At 39.2% G+C, this 14,807-nt stretch overlaps 1 protein-coding gene across 8 annotated transcripts in view; it reads right to left on the bottom strand.

Annotated features, from left to right (window-relative positions):
- GOLGB1 (golgin B1) overlaps positions 1–13,065 on the bottom strand; it is a 90,634-nt gene extending 77,569 nt beyond the window's left edge. For 5 of the 8 annotated variants that reach the window (XM_077884317.1, XM_077884324.1, XM_077884320.1 and 2 more), the window contains exon 1: positions 12,910–13,064. The gene's annotated coding sequence lies outside the window, so the exon portion shown is untranslated. Of the gene's footprint in view, positions 1–12,309; positions 12,488–12,909 lie in introns of all 8 variants that reach the window. The other 3 variants (XM_077884318.1, XM_077884319.1, XM_077884325.1) reach the window with 3 other exon arrangements.
- Positions 13,066–14,807: the final 1,742 nt, after the last annotated feature.

The raw sequence follows: 14,807 nt of genomic DNA, 5'->3' as shown, positions 1-14,807 counted from the left end.
CTTTTCCTCTAAAATCAGAAATAAGGATGCCCATTCTTACCACTTCTATTCAATATAGGACTAGAAGTCCTAGCCAGATCAATTACGCAAGGAAAAGAAATAAAAGGACTCCAAATCAGAAAGAAGTATAATTGTCTCTGTTTGCAGATAACATGATCTTACTTATAAGAAACTCTAAAGACTTCACCAAAAATTACTACAACTAGAGGCGCTTGGTGATCCAATCAGTTGGGAGTCTGACTCTTGATTTTGGCTCACTTCATGTTCTTGGGGGCATGGGATCAAGCCTCAGATCAGGCTCCATGCTCAGCATGGACTCTCCTTCTTGAGTTTCTCTCACTCTGCCCCTCCCCTTGCTTGTGTCTTTTCTCTCTCCCTCTCTCTTTCAAATAAATAAATTTTAAAAAAATATTACAATAAATGAATTCAATAAAGTTGCAGGACCAAAATCAATGTACAGAAATTATTATGTTTCTATATATTAACAACAAACTATTCCCCCAAAGTTAAGAAAATAATCCCACTTATAATAACATTTTAAAAAATAAAATACTTAGGAATAAACTTAACCAATGAGATAAAAGATTTATACACTGAAAATTATAACATTAATGAAAGGAATTCAGAAGACATATAAATGGAAAGATATCCATGCTCACAGACATGAAGAATATTATTACAAGTCCATTATCACTCAAAGCAATCTACAGATTCAATGCAATCCCTATCAAAATTCCAGTGCTTTTTCCCACAAAAATTTTTTAAAAATTAAAATCATTTGGAACCACAAAAGACCCAGAATGGACAAAGCAATCTTGAGCAAGAACAAAGCTGGAGGCATCACATTTTTTATTTCAAAATATACTACAGCTAGACAAGTGATGGGTATTAAGAAGGGCACTTGTTAAGATGAGCACTGGATATTATATGTAAATGATGAATCTGAATTCCCCTCCAGAAACCAATCTGCACTGTACATTAACTACTAAAAATTCAAATTAAAAAATGTTTTTAATTAAAAAAAACTTTTTTTTAAAATACACAAATTAAATGGGAAAATATATGCCATAAAGCTATGGTAACCAAAACATTAAGATATTTGTATAAAATAGACCAAGGTAATAGTAATAAATAGCCCAGAAATAAATTATACATTTACAGCAACTGATCTTCAAAAAAGCTGCAAAGAATACACAATGAGGGAAGGATAGTCCCTTTAATAAACGGTGCTGAGAAAATTGGTATCCACATGCAGAAGAATGAAACTGGACCCTTATCTCACAGCACATAAGAAAATCAACTCAAACTGTATTAAAGACTTAAATGCAAGACTTAAAACTGCAAAACCAGTAGAAGAAAGCATAGGGAAAAAAGCTTCTTGACATTGGTCTTGACAATAATTTCTTGGATATAACCTCAAAAGCACACATAACAAAAGCAAAAACAGACAAATGAAACTGCATCAAACTCAAAAGCCACATAGCAAATGAAACAATGGAATAGAGATAACCTACAGAATGGGAGAAAATATTTGTAAACCATACATCGGATAAAGGATTAATATGCAAAATAGATGAGAAACTCAATTCAACAGTAAGAAAATCTGATTTTATTTTTTTAAGATTTTATTTATTTGAGACAGAGAAAGAGAGAACATGAGTGGAGGGAGAGGAGCAAAGGAAGAGGAAGAGTGAGAAGCAGACTCCCCACTGAACAGGAAGCCTAACATGGGGCTCAATACCAGGACCCTAGGATCACAACCTGAGCCAAAGGCAGACCCTTAACCAACTGAGCCACCCAGGTGCCCTGAAAACAATGATTTTAAAATGGGCAAGGGAACCAGACAGACATTTCTCCAAAGAACATATACAAATGCCTACAAGGTATATGAAGAAATGTTCAACACCAAAAATCATCAGGAAAATACAAATCAAAACCACAATATCGCATCATTATCTGTTAGAATGGCTACAATCAAATGGACAAAAGGTAACAAGCGTTGGCCAGGAATGTAGAGAAAAAGAAACCCTTGTACACTGTTGGTGGGAATATAAATTGATATAGCTATTAGAGAAAACAATCTGGAGGTTCCTCAAAAATTTAAAAGTAGAATTATCCGTGTGATCCAACAATCCCACTTTTGGGTATATGTCCAAAGAAAATCAAAGCAGTATCTTAAAGAGATATTTGCAATCCCATCCTCATTGCAGCATTACTCACAATAGCTAAAATATAGAATCACCTAAATGTCCATTGGTAAACAAATAAATAAAATGTGTCACATATACATACATAATGGAGTATCATTCAACGCCCCCCCCCCAAAAATGAACTCCTGTCATTTATGAGAACATGGATGAACTCTAATGCTAAGTGAAATAAAGCCAGATATAGAAAGACAAATACTGCATGATCTCACTTAAGCTGGAATCTAAAAAAGTCAAACTTGGAGACGCAGACAGTAAAATGGTGGTTGCCTGGGAAAAGTGGGTAAGGGAAATAAAGAGAGGTTTGTCAAAGGATACAAACTTTCAGTTATGCAGGATAAATAAATTCTGGAGGCCTAATGTATAACATGGTGACTACAGTTATTAGTGTTGTAATATGCCTGAAATTTGTTAATAGAGTACATCTTAAATGTTCTTACCACATACACAAAAGGGCAATTATGTGAGGTGATAGGTATTTTCCATTTTTTAATTAGCTTGAGATAAAGCTCAAAAATAATAATGACCTCAATAAAGCTCAAAAATAATGACAATAAAAAAATAATGACAATATCCACTTCCAATATAAATGTATTCATAACAAAAATAGCTATCTATAAATTGCTAAATTTTTATACACCATTTAACAGCATAGTAGAGCACAACAGTAAGTATATGATGGAGATATGTATCATATTTACTTGCAAACTTTGCTGAATGCAGGCATGTTTTCTTTGATTTGAAAGAAAACAAATACCTCTGTTCACCTCCCCCCCAGTAGAAAAACCCAGAAATGAAGGGGAAATTCAAGAAATAACTGAAAAGTTTTAAAAATCATTTTGGAAATGAAGACAAAACTAAAAAATTTAAAAAATAGGAAAATGAATAGTCATAACAAATCATACATAAGGAAAAAAAACAAAGTAAAGATAATTTTACAAATCAAAAAGAAATTATCCATAAGCTAAGCATGCAACTACCTTATGACCCAGCAATTTGACTTCAGAGAAAAGAAGTCTTAAGTTCACACAATAACCTATACATAAATGCTCACAGTAGCTTCGGTTGTAAGAACCCAAAACTGTAATCAGCATAGAAGTCCTTTCAACAAGAAAATGATTAAACAAACTATGGTAACATATATACCACAGAATACTACACAGCAAAAGCAAGCAATAAAAAAGAAATCAGGAGAAAGTGATAAAGATTGATGATGAGCAATGTGGACAGTCGAATTCCCTGAAGAAGAAAAGCAAAGTTACAGGAAAAAAAGAAAAACACACACACACACACAAAAAGCATAATTGGAGAACACTTAACTAAAATTTTAAATTTCTGAAGTTTGAAGCTACATATTGAAAAAGGCTGCTATGTAACAGAGAATATCAACCCAGAACAACCAACAAGACATTCCAGTAAAATTAATGGACTTAAAAATTATCCATTAAGGGGATCCCTGGGTGGCTCAGCGGTTTAGCACCTGCCTTCGGTCCAAGGCATGATCCTGGAGTCCCGGGATCAAGTCCCACATCAGGCTTCTGCATGGAGCCTGCTTCTCCCTCTGCCTGTGTCTCTGCCTCGCTCTCTCTCTCTGTGTCTCTCATGAATAAATAAATAAAATCTTTAAAAAAAAAATTTTATCCATTAAGATTTAGGCCAAAAGATCATGTCACGTAAATTTTTAAAAAAGGAAATAAGACTACCCTCAGACTTTTCAACTGAAATATTTTTGCCAGAAAAAAACTGGAGTTACAGATTTGAGATATTCAAGGAAAGAAAATGTGAGCCAAGGATTTTATTTTCAGCAAAAATGACCTTCAGATATAAAAAGCACAGAAAGCATGCAAGAAAATTCATGCAAAATTTTCCCATGAGCCTTTCCTAAGGCATCTATTAAAGAGAAAGCTTGAGACAATTAAAATGACTAAAGAACCATCATCATAAAAACTGGTGGTAAGCACTAAATATATAGTTACTTGTAGAACTAAGACTAATTAATACTATTAATACTTAATAATTACATACTCTGACCATATATGGGACTACCATAAAGAAAAATGGAAGATGTAAGTAACATATGCAAAAAATACTTTTTAGAACTGTTTTTCAATAACCAAAATCACTGGTGGTTGTATCAGTATTGTTATTCCTTCACAATTGTGTGTCACGTGGAATTAAAGTAAATGAGCTGTATGGAACCAGAAAAGACCCTGGATAGCCAGAGGAAAGTTGAAAAAGAAAACCAAAACTGGTGGCATCACAATTCTGGACTTCAAGCTCTATTACAAAGCAGTAATCACCAAGACACTATGGTACTGTTACAAAAACAGACACAAAGATCAATGGAAGAGAATAAAGAACCCAGAAATGGATCCTCAGCTCTATGGTCAACTTATCTTTGACAAAGCCGGAAAGAATACCTGATGGGAAAAAGAGTCTCTTCAACAAATGATGTTGACAAAATTGGACAGCCACATGCAAAAGAATCAAAATGGACCATTTGATCACACCATATACAAAAAGGTTCAAAATGGATAAAAGACCTAACTGTGAGACAGGAATCCATCGAAATCCTACAGAACACAGGCAGCAATCTCTGTGACTTCAGCCGCAGTAACTTCTTACTAACCACATCTCCAAAAGCAAGGGACACAAAGGCAAAAATGAACTATTGGGACTTCATCAAGATAAAAAGCTTTTGCACAGCAAAGGAAACAGTGGACCAAACCAAAAGACAACCTACAGAATGAGAGAAAATTATTTGCAAATGACTTATCAGATAGAGGGCTAGTATCCAAAATCTATAAAGAACTTATCAAACTCAACACTCAAAGAACAAATAATCCAAGAAATGGGCATAAGATATGAACAGACATTTCTCCAAAGAAGACATACAATGGCCAACAGACACATGAAAAAATGCTTAACATCACTTTGTATCTGGGAAATACAAATCAAAACCACAATGAAATAAATACCACCTCATACCACTCAGAATGGTGAAAATTAACAAGTCAGGAAACGACAGGTGTTGGCAAGCACATAGAGAAAGGGGAACCCTTGTACACTGTTGGTGGACATGCAAGCTGGTACAGCCATTCTGGAAAACAGTATGGAGGTGTCTCAAAAAGTTGAAAATAGAGCTACCGTATGACCCAGCAATTGCACTACCGAGTATTTACCCCAAAGATACAACTGTAGTGATCCGAAGGGGCAACTGCACCCCAATGTTATAGCAGCAATGCCAACAATACCCAAACTATAGAAAGAGCCCAGATGTCCATCAACAGATGAATGGATAAAGAAGATGTGTGTGTGTGTGTGTGTGTATACACACACACAGACACACACACAAAATGGAATACCACTCAGCCATCAAAAAAAATGAAATCTTGCCATTTGCAATGATGTGGATAGAACTAGGGAATATTATGCTAAGTGAAATAAGTCAATCAGAGAAAGACAGCTTTCATATGATCTCATTCATATGTGGAATTCAGGAAACAAAGGATCATAGGGGAAGAGAGGAAAAATAAAACAAGATGAAATCAGAGAGGGAGACAAACCATAAGAGACTCTTAATCATAGGAAACAACTAAGGGTTGCTGGGCGGGGAGTGGAGGGATGAGGTAACTGGGTGATAGACATTAAGGAGGCACGTTATGCAATGGGTATTATATAAGACTGATGAATCACTGACGTCTACCTGTGAAACTAATAATGCATTGTTAATTAATTGAATTTAAATACAATTTTAAAACTTTAAAATAAATTTAATGAAATTCTAAAAAGATTTTTGTTGATTACTCTCTATGTTATATAATTGATTTATTCTAGAATATGCATTAGATGAAAAAAAAGAACATGTATTAAAAGTATTACACTTAGGGATCCCTGGGTGGCGCAGCGGTTTGGCGCCTGCCTTTGGCCCAGGGCGCAATCCTGAAGACCTGGTATCAAATCCCACGTCGGGCTCCCGGTGCATGGAGCCTGATTCTCCCTCTGCCTATGTCTCTGCCTCTCTCTCTCTCTGTGTGTGTGTGTGACTATCATAAATAAATAAAAATTTAAAAAAAATCACTACTGTTAAAAAAAAAAAGTATTACACTTAATATGTATCAAATATATACTGATTGCCTAATAAACTTTTACTCAGACTAGGAACAACAGCAAAAAAATATGATAATAAAAAAATAAAGTGAGCAATTAACAGGCATAGTAATTCTATCAGATTTTCAGTATAAAATAAGGAAATACAGGTATAAAACAAGAAATTAAGAACCTCAAGATAAAACCTGACCTTGAATTTGAATTGAAAGTATCAGTATGAACTTACAAGGTATTTTACCTTAGTACATCGATTTTCTTAGCTCTGTCCACTGAAAAGGCTTAAAAATAATGACAAACTGAGAAGCAGTGAACATCCCTAATGCTATACTGAGGTATTTCAATACTATTTCTCATTAAAAAAATTTTTTTTTAATTGAGGAGGTTCTCTGGACCAAAGGATCAAGTGAGTTTCCAAGAAGAATTTGAATTGCAATGTATTGAAACCAATGAAAAATATTTAAATTCCAAGTTCATAATATTAAACTAGTCATCATCTAAGTATCTTGAAAACTAGCCAAGTCAAGGATTTATCTGGTCTTTTCTATTTGAACTTTATCATTCAGGAACCAAATAGCAGATATGGGGATCCATCTCCTCATAAATTATTCAGCTAATAAATGAAAACAAGATGGTAGACTTGGAATATTTAGTCTACTATTTTGCATCTCCTTCTGAAATCATGGATGTAGACACTGAGTATCAACAGCTGATAACAACAAAAAGAACAAACCCAGACATTATGAATCCTCTGATGAAAGAATATAACACCACCTATAATCTTGGCAGAGATCAAACCTCAGTGAGAGGAAGTCTCTGAATCCAGCTGCCAATTTTCAGGAAATGCAAAGGACACAGGAATATGCTGAATTGCCCCATGATAGTAAAATTCTGAGAGTGTCAAAAAGTCTAGGGTCTTCCACAGAAATTGAAAGGAAAAGACTTAAGAGATACCAAGTTTAAAAACGGGAGGTGGGAGAGGAAAAGATTCATATTGGGTGATAAAACCAGAGAGAAACCACAGGGAAGTGATAACAATGAAAAGAAGGAAAGCAGGTGGAGGAATTTCTCAGATGACTAACTAACAAAGGCAGATTTCTTGACCTCATGGTTACTGTAAGAATGCTCACCTCCTAACAATTCATTAAACTATGTATTTTTGGTGTGCTTTTTTGTACTTGAGTTTTCTTTTACACTAAAAAGGTTTTTTAAAAAATCAATTACTAGCTAGAGGGAGTTATTGGACTTAACTCTTGGATTGATCACATACCATGACCTATAAATATCTTAATCACTGGCTATTTTCCACGATTTTCACTTCAGATTCTCCAACCAACCTCCAACCCTCCTCTATCATAGCCCTGCTGTTTGCACCCACACTTTCTCCTCTAAGTAGTTAGTTTGGATCCTAGTAGCTACTGCTACTATCTTTAGGGCTAAATAGAAAAGTACTGGGATTTCAGACATTCTGGCAATGTTCTCAATTTTAAAACCACAGACCCTTTAGAGAAATGTACAACTTATCATGTGTAGGCAAACATATGCACATATGTACATAACCAAGGTGGTATGTCCTAAATAAAATCTTTTGTATATCACCATTAGCCAAGAATATTGTAATGGTTATGTAATGTCTATTGGGAAAGTATTTTTTTCATTTTCAATTAAATATACAATTAAAATCCTGGATGTTTTCTCAAACGAAGACTCCATCTTCCTCTCTCCCCACCACTGGAATCCAACACTACCATGCGTGAGATTCTGATTCATCGTCCCTAGGAAGGTATGTCTCCACCAGCATCCTACTGAAAATTACAGCACATGAAGGACACATACAAATGAACATAGGACAATGATAATATTAATGGTAACAATTGTTGAGCAATATGTACCACTTTATATACATTTTTCTATAATCCTCACAAAATCTGCAAGATCAATGTTACCATCATCACCATTTTAAGATAAGGAAAACGGACACTCAGAGCAATTAATACATTTCAAAGTCTGTCCACTAAATGAGCATTACGGAGTAAGATAAAAAGCTCCTCAAATGAAAAGTGGGTTACTTTTCTCACACAACTGTTTAAAAATAAGTATATTTGGGGATCCCTGGGTGGCGCAGCGGTTTGGCGCCTGCCTTTGGCCCAGGGCGCGATCCTGGAGACCCGGGATCGAATCCCACGTCGGGCTCCCGGTGCATGGAGCCTGCTTCTCCCTCTGCCTATGTCTCTGCCTCTCTCTCTCTCTCTGTGACTATCATAAAATAAATAAAAAAATAAATAAAATTAAAAAAAAAAATAAGTATATTTGAAAAAAAGAAAAAAGATTCGTATTCAGGATGTACCATTTCAGGTAAAAGTAAAGGAGTTTCTCATAGATTGATTCAATAATCCAAGAGGTCCATGAGAGAGTAAGTACTATAGTGGAAAGAACAGCAAATCAGGAACCAGAAACTGAGATTTCAGTTCTGGCTCCCAAAAAAGAGGCTGTACTCTGCTAAGTAAGTTAATTTACAGTTTCCTCATCTTCAAATGAAGAAGGGTGACAAGAAGCACTCTAATGACCAGTATTATGACTCCATGATTCAAGAGTGATTTGTATAGCTGTTGACATAAAAGAAATAATATGGAAATGTAATTGGAAAGGGCATCTCAGGCACATTTAAGTGCCTTAGGTAGTTCAAAGGTTGAGAACTTGAGAACAAAAGAGACACTAAGTTGTCATGCTTAAGCTAAATGAAAAAGGATGGATATCCCTGTCGAGGCTCACTGTAGGACAGAAATGGGCAAATGTATATATAAAAATTAATAAAGGGAAAATACTTATGTTCACAGTAATAAATTCACGTCAGAAATATATGTAACTCTTGGACAAAATGCTCTTACTACTGTTTCATAAAGCACCAGAATCATGAGTAGCAACATGGAAAAAGAAAAAAATAAAAGGTTCCATGCCAAGGCCAACCTTCAATAAAACACTTAGGCAAATAAAACAATCTTCCAAAGTCAATGCTGGCTCCACCTTCCACAAACGCTGCCACAGGATCTCGACATTAGTATGCTGAGGTGGCACCTGGAATTTTAGAAGTATTATTTTCTCATAGTCTTCACTGCTTGCTATAAATAATTATCTTGAAAATACCTACTTGGCATGAAGCATAATGCTGGGAGACACAAAAATGTAAAAAAAAAAAAAAAAAAGCATGTCCCTAGCCACAGAGAATTTAGTACAAAGGAAATAACTGAAGACACTGAAGACAGTGCATGCCTGGGTGCACATCTGTTTGCTTTGCGATTTAAATCACATCTTCCCACAAAAACAACACAAAATGGTGAGCTCTCCAAGCCACTCCTCAAATTTATTTAATGTATACTTGGTTGAGCCTCAGTAGTTTTCTTTAATTCTCAATCAATTTAAAAACAGAGCTGAGAGAGAATGGTACTATATAGTGGGGAAAAAGCATATCTAATATTATGACATATTTTATAATTATGAAATTAAAAGATAATTTTCATGACAAAAACAATTTTCATTAAAAAATTTAGAAGTAAATGGTAGCTATAATTTATATAAGCACCACTATACACTAAGTTCTGTTTCAACAGCTTTGCATATAAAAATTTAATCTATCCTCATTACTTTTTTTTATTATTAAAACAACCCCAACGAGGAGGCACTATCAATATCCTCAGTTTTAGGATGAGTAAACTGCAGCATAAGGGAGATCCTATAATTTGACTAGTCACAGAGCTCCACAAAGCTTCTTGGCCAGTGGAGATATACAAAAAAGATAATCCATTTTCTCAGTAACCTCATCACATTCTTCATTGGGGCGGAAAGCAGAGCTGGGGTCATGAGAGCACTCATATACTTATACATACTTACAGTTCTAGAAGTACTCTTTTTTGACTACAGAAACTAAAATAAAATGATTCAGGGTGATATGGCCCAAGAATCCCACGTTTATACCACAGACAGGTTCGCACAAGGACACAAGGATATAAGTACATGGATGTACAGCAGTGGTTGTGATGGCCAATAATTGAATACAATCCAATGTCCACCAATAGGGGACACACTAAATACATTTTAATATTTCTATGAGGTAGTTTAATACTCATGGATAGAGAAAAAATATCTTATAGTATTAAGAGAGAAAGAAAAGTAGAGAATGGTTAAGTGTATCATGATTCCACTTGAGGGAGAGAAAAAGGAAGAGGATATATAAGTGCTTGAGTATCATCAGAAAGTTTCTTACAAAGAAATAAATTCTCTACAGTGCTTTACTTCTGGGAAGTGGGAAATGGGGGAAAAAAGGAGAAAGATATATTTTTTTATATTATATCCTTTTGTATTGAATTTCATTTTACCAAACGTATTGCTGATTTTTACGTGGCTTAATTAAAAGTATAGCATTACAGAGCCTAACCTTTTATATACTGGTTCCTAACAACAGACTGGCATATAATGATCGGAGGTGCGATGCATTCCAAATAATTTATTCTTGGTATTTAACCAAGAGAAGTTTATGAATGATTTATTATTTTTATGAGTAAAATCAATATCCCTTTAACTAATCCATTAATGCAAAAAGGGGAAAGGGAGGGGGCCTCTAAGAGTCAAGCAGAAAGGGGGAAAAAATTATCTCTTAAAGATGATTTTTAGGAGGTTCTATCCCAGAAGAACCTCAAAAAAAGAAAAAAAAAAAGTTCACCCATCCAGCCTGAAGGTCCTTAGAAATGTAAACAGCCTTCTTGTAAATTAAGTAAACGACTTTATGTGGTCCCCAAATTGGGTTGGGAGTGTCTAGAGTGTAGGCAGGAATTTTTTTTTCATCTTTTTAAATACGATCTTGTAGGGCAGCCTGGGTGGCTTAGCGGTTTAGCGCCGCCTTCGGCCCAGGGCATCATCCTGCAGATTCCAGTTCGAGTCCCACGTCGGACTCCCTGCCTGGAGCCTGCTTCTCCCTCTGCCTGTGTCTCTGCCTCTCTCTCTCTCTCTCTCTCTCTGTGTCTCTCATGAATAAATAAATAAAATCATAAAAAATATGATCTTGTATATAACATTTACTGTGCTATGTACACCGTTATCCATAACTAAATATATTTGGGATATGCTTGCTCAAAAATGTTTTACTAATAGCTTTTGCAAAAAAAAAAAAAAAAAAAAAATGTTTGGGAACTACAGATGTGGTCACATGTCACGCAGGGAAGACAGGCGCATTATTTAGATGTTCATCCCCCGGTCATAAGGGATGAAAACGGAAAAGCCCTGAAACGATCGGTGTATAAGATTTGCAACTTTTTAGGCCTCTTCAACTTTTCCTGTGTCTATTCCACGACCAAAGCTTGCCATTTCCAACTTAACCTGGGTCTGACTCTTCATAGTCATTCTGAACCGCAGAGATTTAGTTACTTTATGTTTCTGGAAAGGCCTTCTTGGGCCTTTCTCTGAGGAGTTCTCCACTGCCATCTCTCAAAGAACTGTAAGGCTCTTTTATTTTTTTTTAACCTTTTTTTTTTTTTTTTGAAAGATTTTATCTATTTGTTCACGAGAGAAAGAAAGAGAGAGAGAGACAGGCGGACGGAGAAGCAGGCTCCATGCAGGGAGCCCGATGGGGGGGACTCGATCCCGGGACCCCGGGGTCATGCCCTGGGCCGAAGGCAGATGCTCAGCCGCTGAGCCACCGGGCTGCCCTCTAAGATTCTTCAAAAGCTCAGAAAGCTTCCAACTACCGCCACAGGCCCAAGGACTGACCCAGTGACTCTAAATATCCCTGCCCCTCACCTAAGCCGTCCTGTCACCACAGACCAACTGGAACTCCTTAAATAAGTCAGACAACTACATTCCTCTTTGGTCAGGGGACTCAGCCTCCCGTCTCCCCGACACAGCCCTCCCCTTCAGCAGAGGGGCATCCTCCACACCACCAAATCCACTGCTCTTTCCTCCAGAACTTTCTTCGGGGTTTGGTTTCTTCTAACGGCCCGCCCACCTCTGATTCCTGGGAGGGTCGTGCGGATGGCACCGCCGAGCTCGTTCCGGTCTCCGAATCTCGCCAGCACGTCCTTACGCAGGATCGTCTGACAGGCCCCCTGTGGTGTTCTATCCGTCGTCACCGTTTTCTGTCATCTCCGCCTTCCAGAGCTTGGACTCCTTTGGGTCCCGCCTCCCTTTCCGGAAACTAAGTTTGTTTAGGGCCTGAGCGCCGCGGGGGGTGGGGGTGGGGGTGGGGGAGGGGGAGGGGCGGGCAGGTTCTCCCCGACGTCAGCCTGCTGCGTACCCGCGGCGGCCTCAGCGAGGCCGAACTGACAGGACTGACCAGACGGCCGTCTCCGTCGCTCCCGGAGAAGAAACGTCCTGGGCAAGGGGCGGGCCGCGCGGGGAGAGCCCACGAAGCCCTGCGACGGGGCCCGCTTGCTTGTGAGCAGCCAGAACTAGGCCTGGTGGGTTGAAGGGAGGCGTGTGTAGGGCCGGATCCCGGACGGAATCGGAAAGAGGAGCGGGCAGGGAGGGGACCCGAGAGTGGCCGCTTCGGCGGCGGCCCCCGCGGACGGGGGTGACCGTTAAAGGACTCAAGGAAGGGAGGACTCACCTGGGAGAGCGTGCGGCCGGAGGCACCGGGGGCCCCCTCCCAAACGCGAGCCACGTCAGCTCGGGAATCCCGTGCGCGGCACCTACCGCCGCCGCGCCCCGTCAGGGGGGACTCAACCACTCGCAGTCGGGACGGAAGACGGGATTAGGCCCGCGACCAATCAGGGCTATCGGCACGGCGTTACCACGGAGACCAGGCACGCCTTGTTTGTAACTAACCCATCAACAATGACGGAAGCCAATCAGCGCCGGGAAATTCTCGGCTTCCTCAAAGAAAGAGCCAATCAATGGCCTCTAAACAGCGGCGGAGGGGCGGCGCAGACGCGAGCGAGTGCCCCGGAAGAAGATCCGCGGAGTAACCGGAAATGCCTGGAGGGCGTGCGTGCGTGCAGCGGCGGGGGTCAGGTGTTAAGCCGTGGGAAGGGGAAGCGACTGGGCTGCTGGGGGGGCGGGGATCCGGTCTCCCTGCAGTGTGGACGGTCCTTGAGCCGGGTTACGGCGGGCTTGGACTTTAGTGGATCCCCCGTACTGCGGGTACCAGGTGTTACAGGATTGGATGAGCTGTTGCAGAAGGGAGTGGGGGTAGGGGGCTTGCTCTTAGAATCAGCGAGGAAGGAGGTCGTCTAATGCGATCTTTCCATTTTTACTATGAAAAATGAGAACCGGGTTAACAAATTTGTTTTTAAATTTATTTTTCATGAGAGACAGAGAGAGAGAGAGAGAGAGGGGCAGAGACACAGGCAGAGGGAGAAGCAGGCTCCAAGCAGGGAGCCCGACGGGGGACTTGACCCCGGGTCTCCAGGGTCACGCCCTGGGCCTAAGGCAGGCGCTAAACCGCTGAGCCACCCGGGCTGCCCACTTTGCCACCTTTTGAATCTTTGTTTTCTCCCCACTACATTATTATGTCCAAAAGACAGGAATTTTTATCTTTTGGTCTCAGCTGTATTTATTTACAGGTCCAAGAATAGTACGCGGTAGGCCACTCAGTATCTTTAGAATCTAGGAAGTACATACGATTATCACCATTTTATACTGGATAGAGTAAGGTTTGAAAAGATTAAAGAATTTGCACAAATTCACATAATGAGGGGCAGAGCCAGGATTTGAAGTAACTATCAAGGGGTGTCTGGGTGGCTCAGGGATTTAGCGCCTGCCTTTCACCCAGGGTGTGATCCTGGAGGCCCCAGATCAAGTCCACATCGGGCTCCCTGCATGGAGCCTGCTTCTCCCTCTGCCTCTCTCTCTGTGTCTCATGAATAAATAAATAAAATAAAATAAAAATGAAGTAACTATCAAATGCCAAAGCTGCAGTACTGCATCAGTACATCATATTCTCACATTGCTGACTACCAGTACCCAGCAAAGCCTGGATCAGTGCAACCACCAGTCTTCACTTGTACCTTCAAAGTGCAGCATGTTGCAGGAGAAAATTTAACGTATTTTACATACTCAGTTTCCAACTTCATCCTCAGCATACTCCAAATCTTTTGTGTGTACTCAGCTTCCTCCCCCATTTCCCACAACAGTTATTCAAACTTGGGACGGCCTAGGTGGCTCAGTGGTTGAGTGCCTGCCTTTGGCCCAGGGCATGATCCTGGGGTCCCAGGATCAAGTCCCACATCAGGCTCCCTGCGTGGAGCCTGCTCCTCCCTCTGCCTATGTCTCTGCCTCTCTCTCTCTCTCTCATGAATAAATAAAATCTTTAAAAAAAAATAAAACAGTTATTCAAACCTTTAACACCCTCCTCACATTCGGAGCAGATAGATGAACTTCTGTCTCAGAGAAAATCAAAACCATCTGCTTGGGGTCCTATTGAAATAGTTACTCCCTTACACAAACATTGTCTTTCTCCTTACTTCCTTGTTTCCACATTCAGCCTTAGAACAGATCTAGTTTTAA

Source organism: Canis aureus, chromosome 35 (genome assembly GCF_053574225.1).
Source record: "Canis aureus isolate CA01 chromosome 35, VMU_Caureus_v.1.0, whole genome shotgun sequence".
Lineage (NCBI taxonomy): Eukaryota > Metazoa > Chordata > Mammalia > Carnivora > Canidae > Canis > Canis aureus.
Note: the sequence above shows the minus strand (reverse complement) of the source record. Positions and strands in the feature narration are given on the sequence as shown.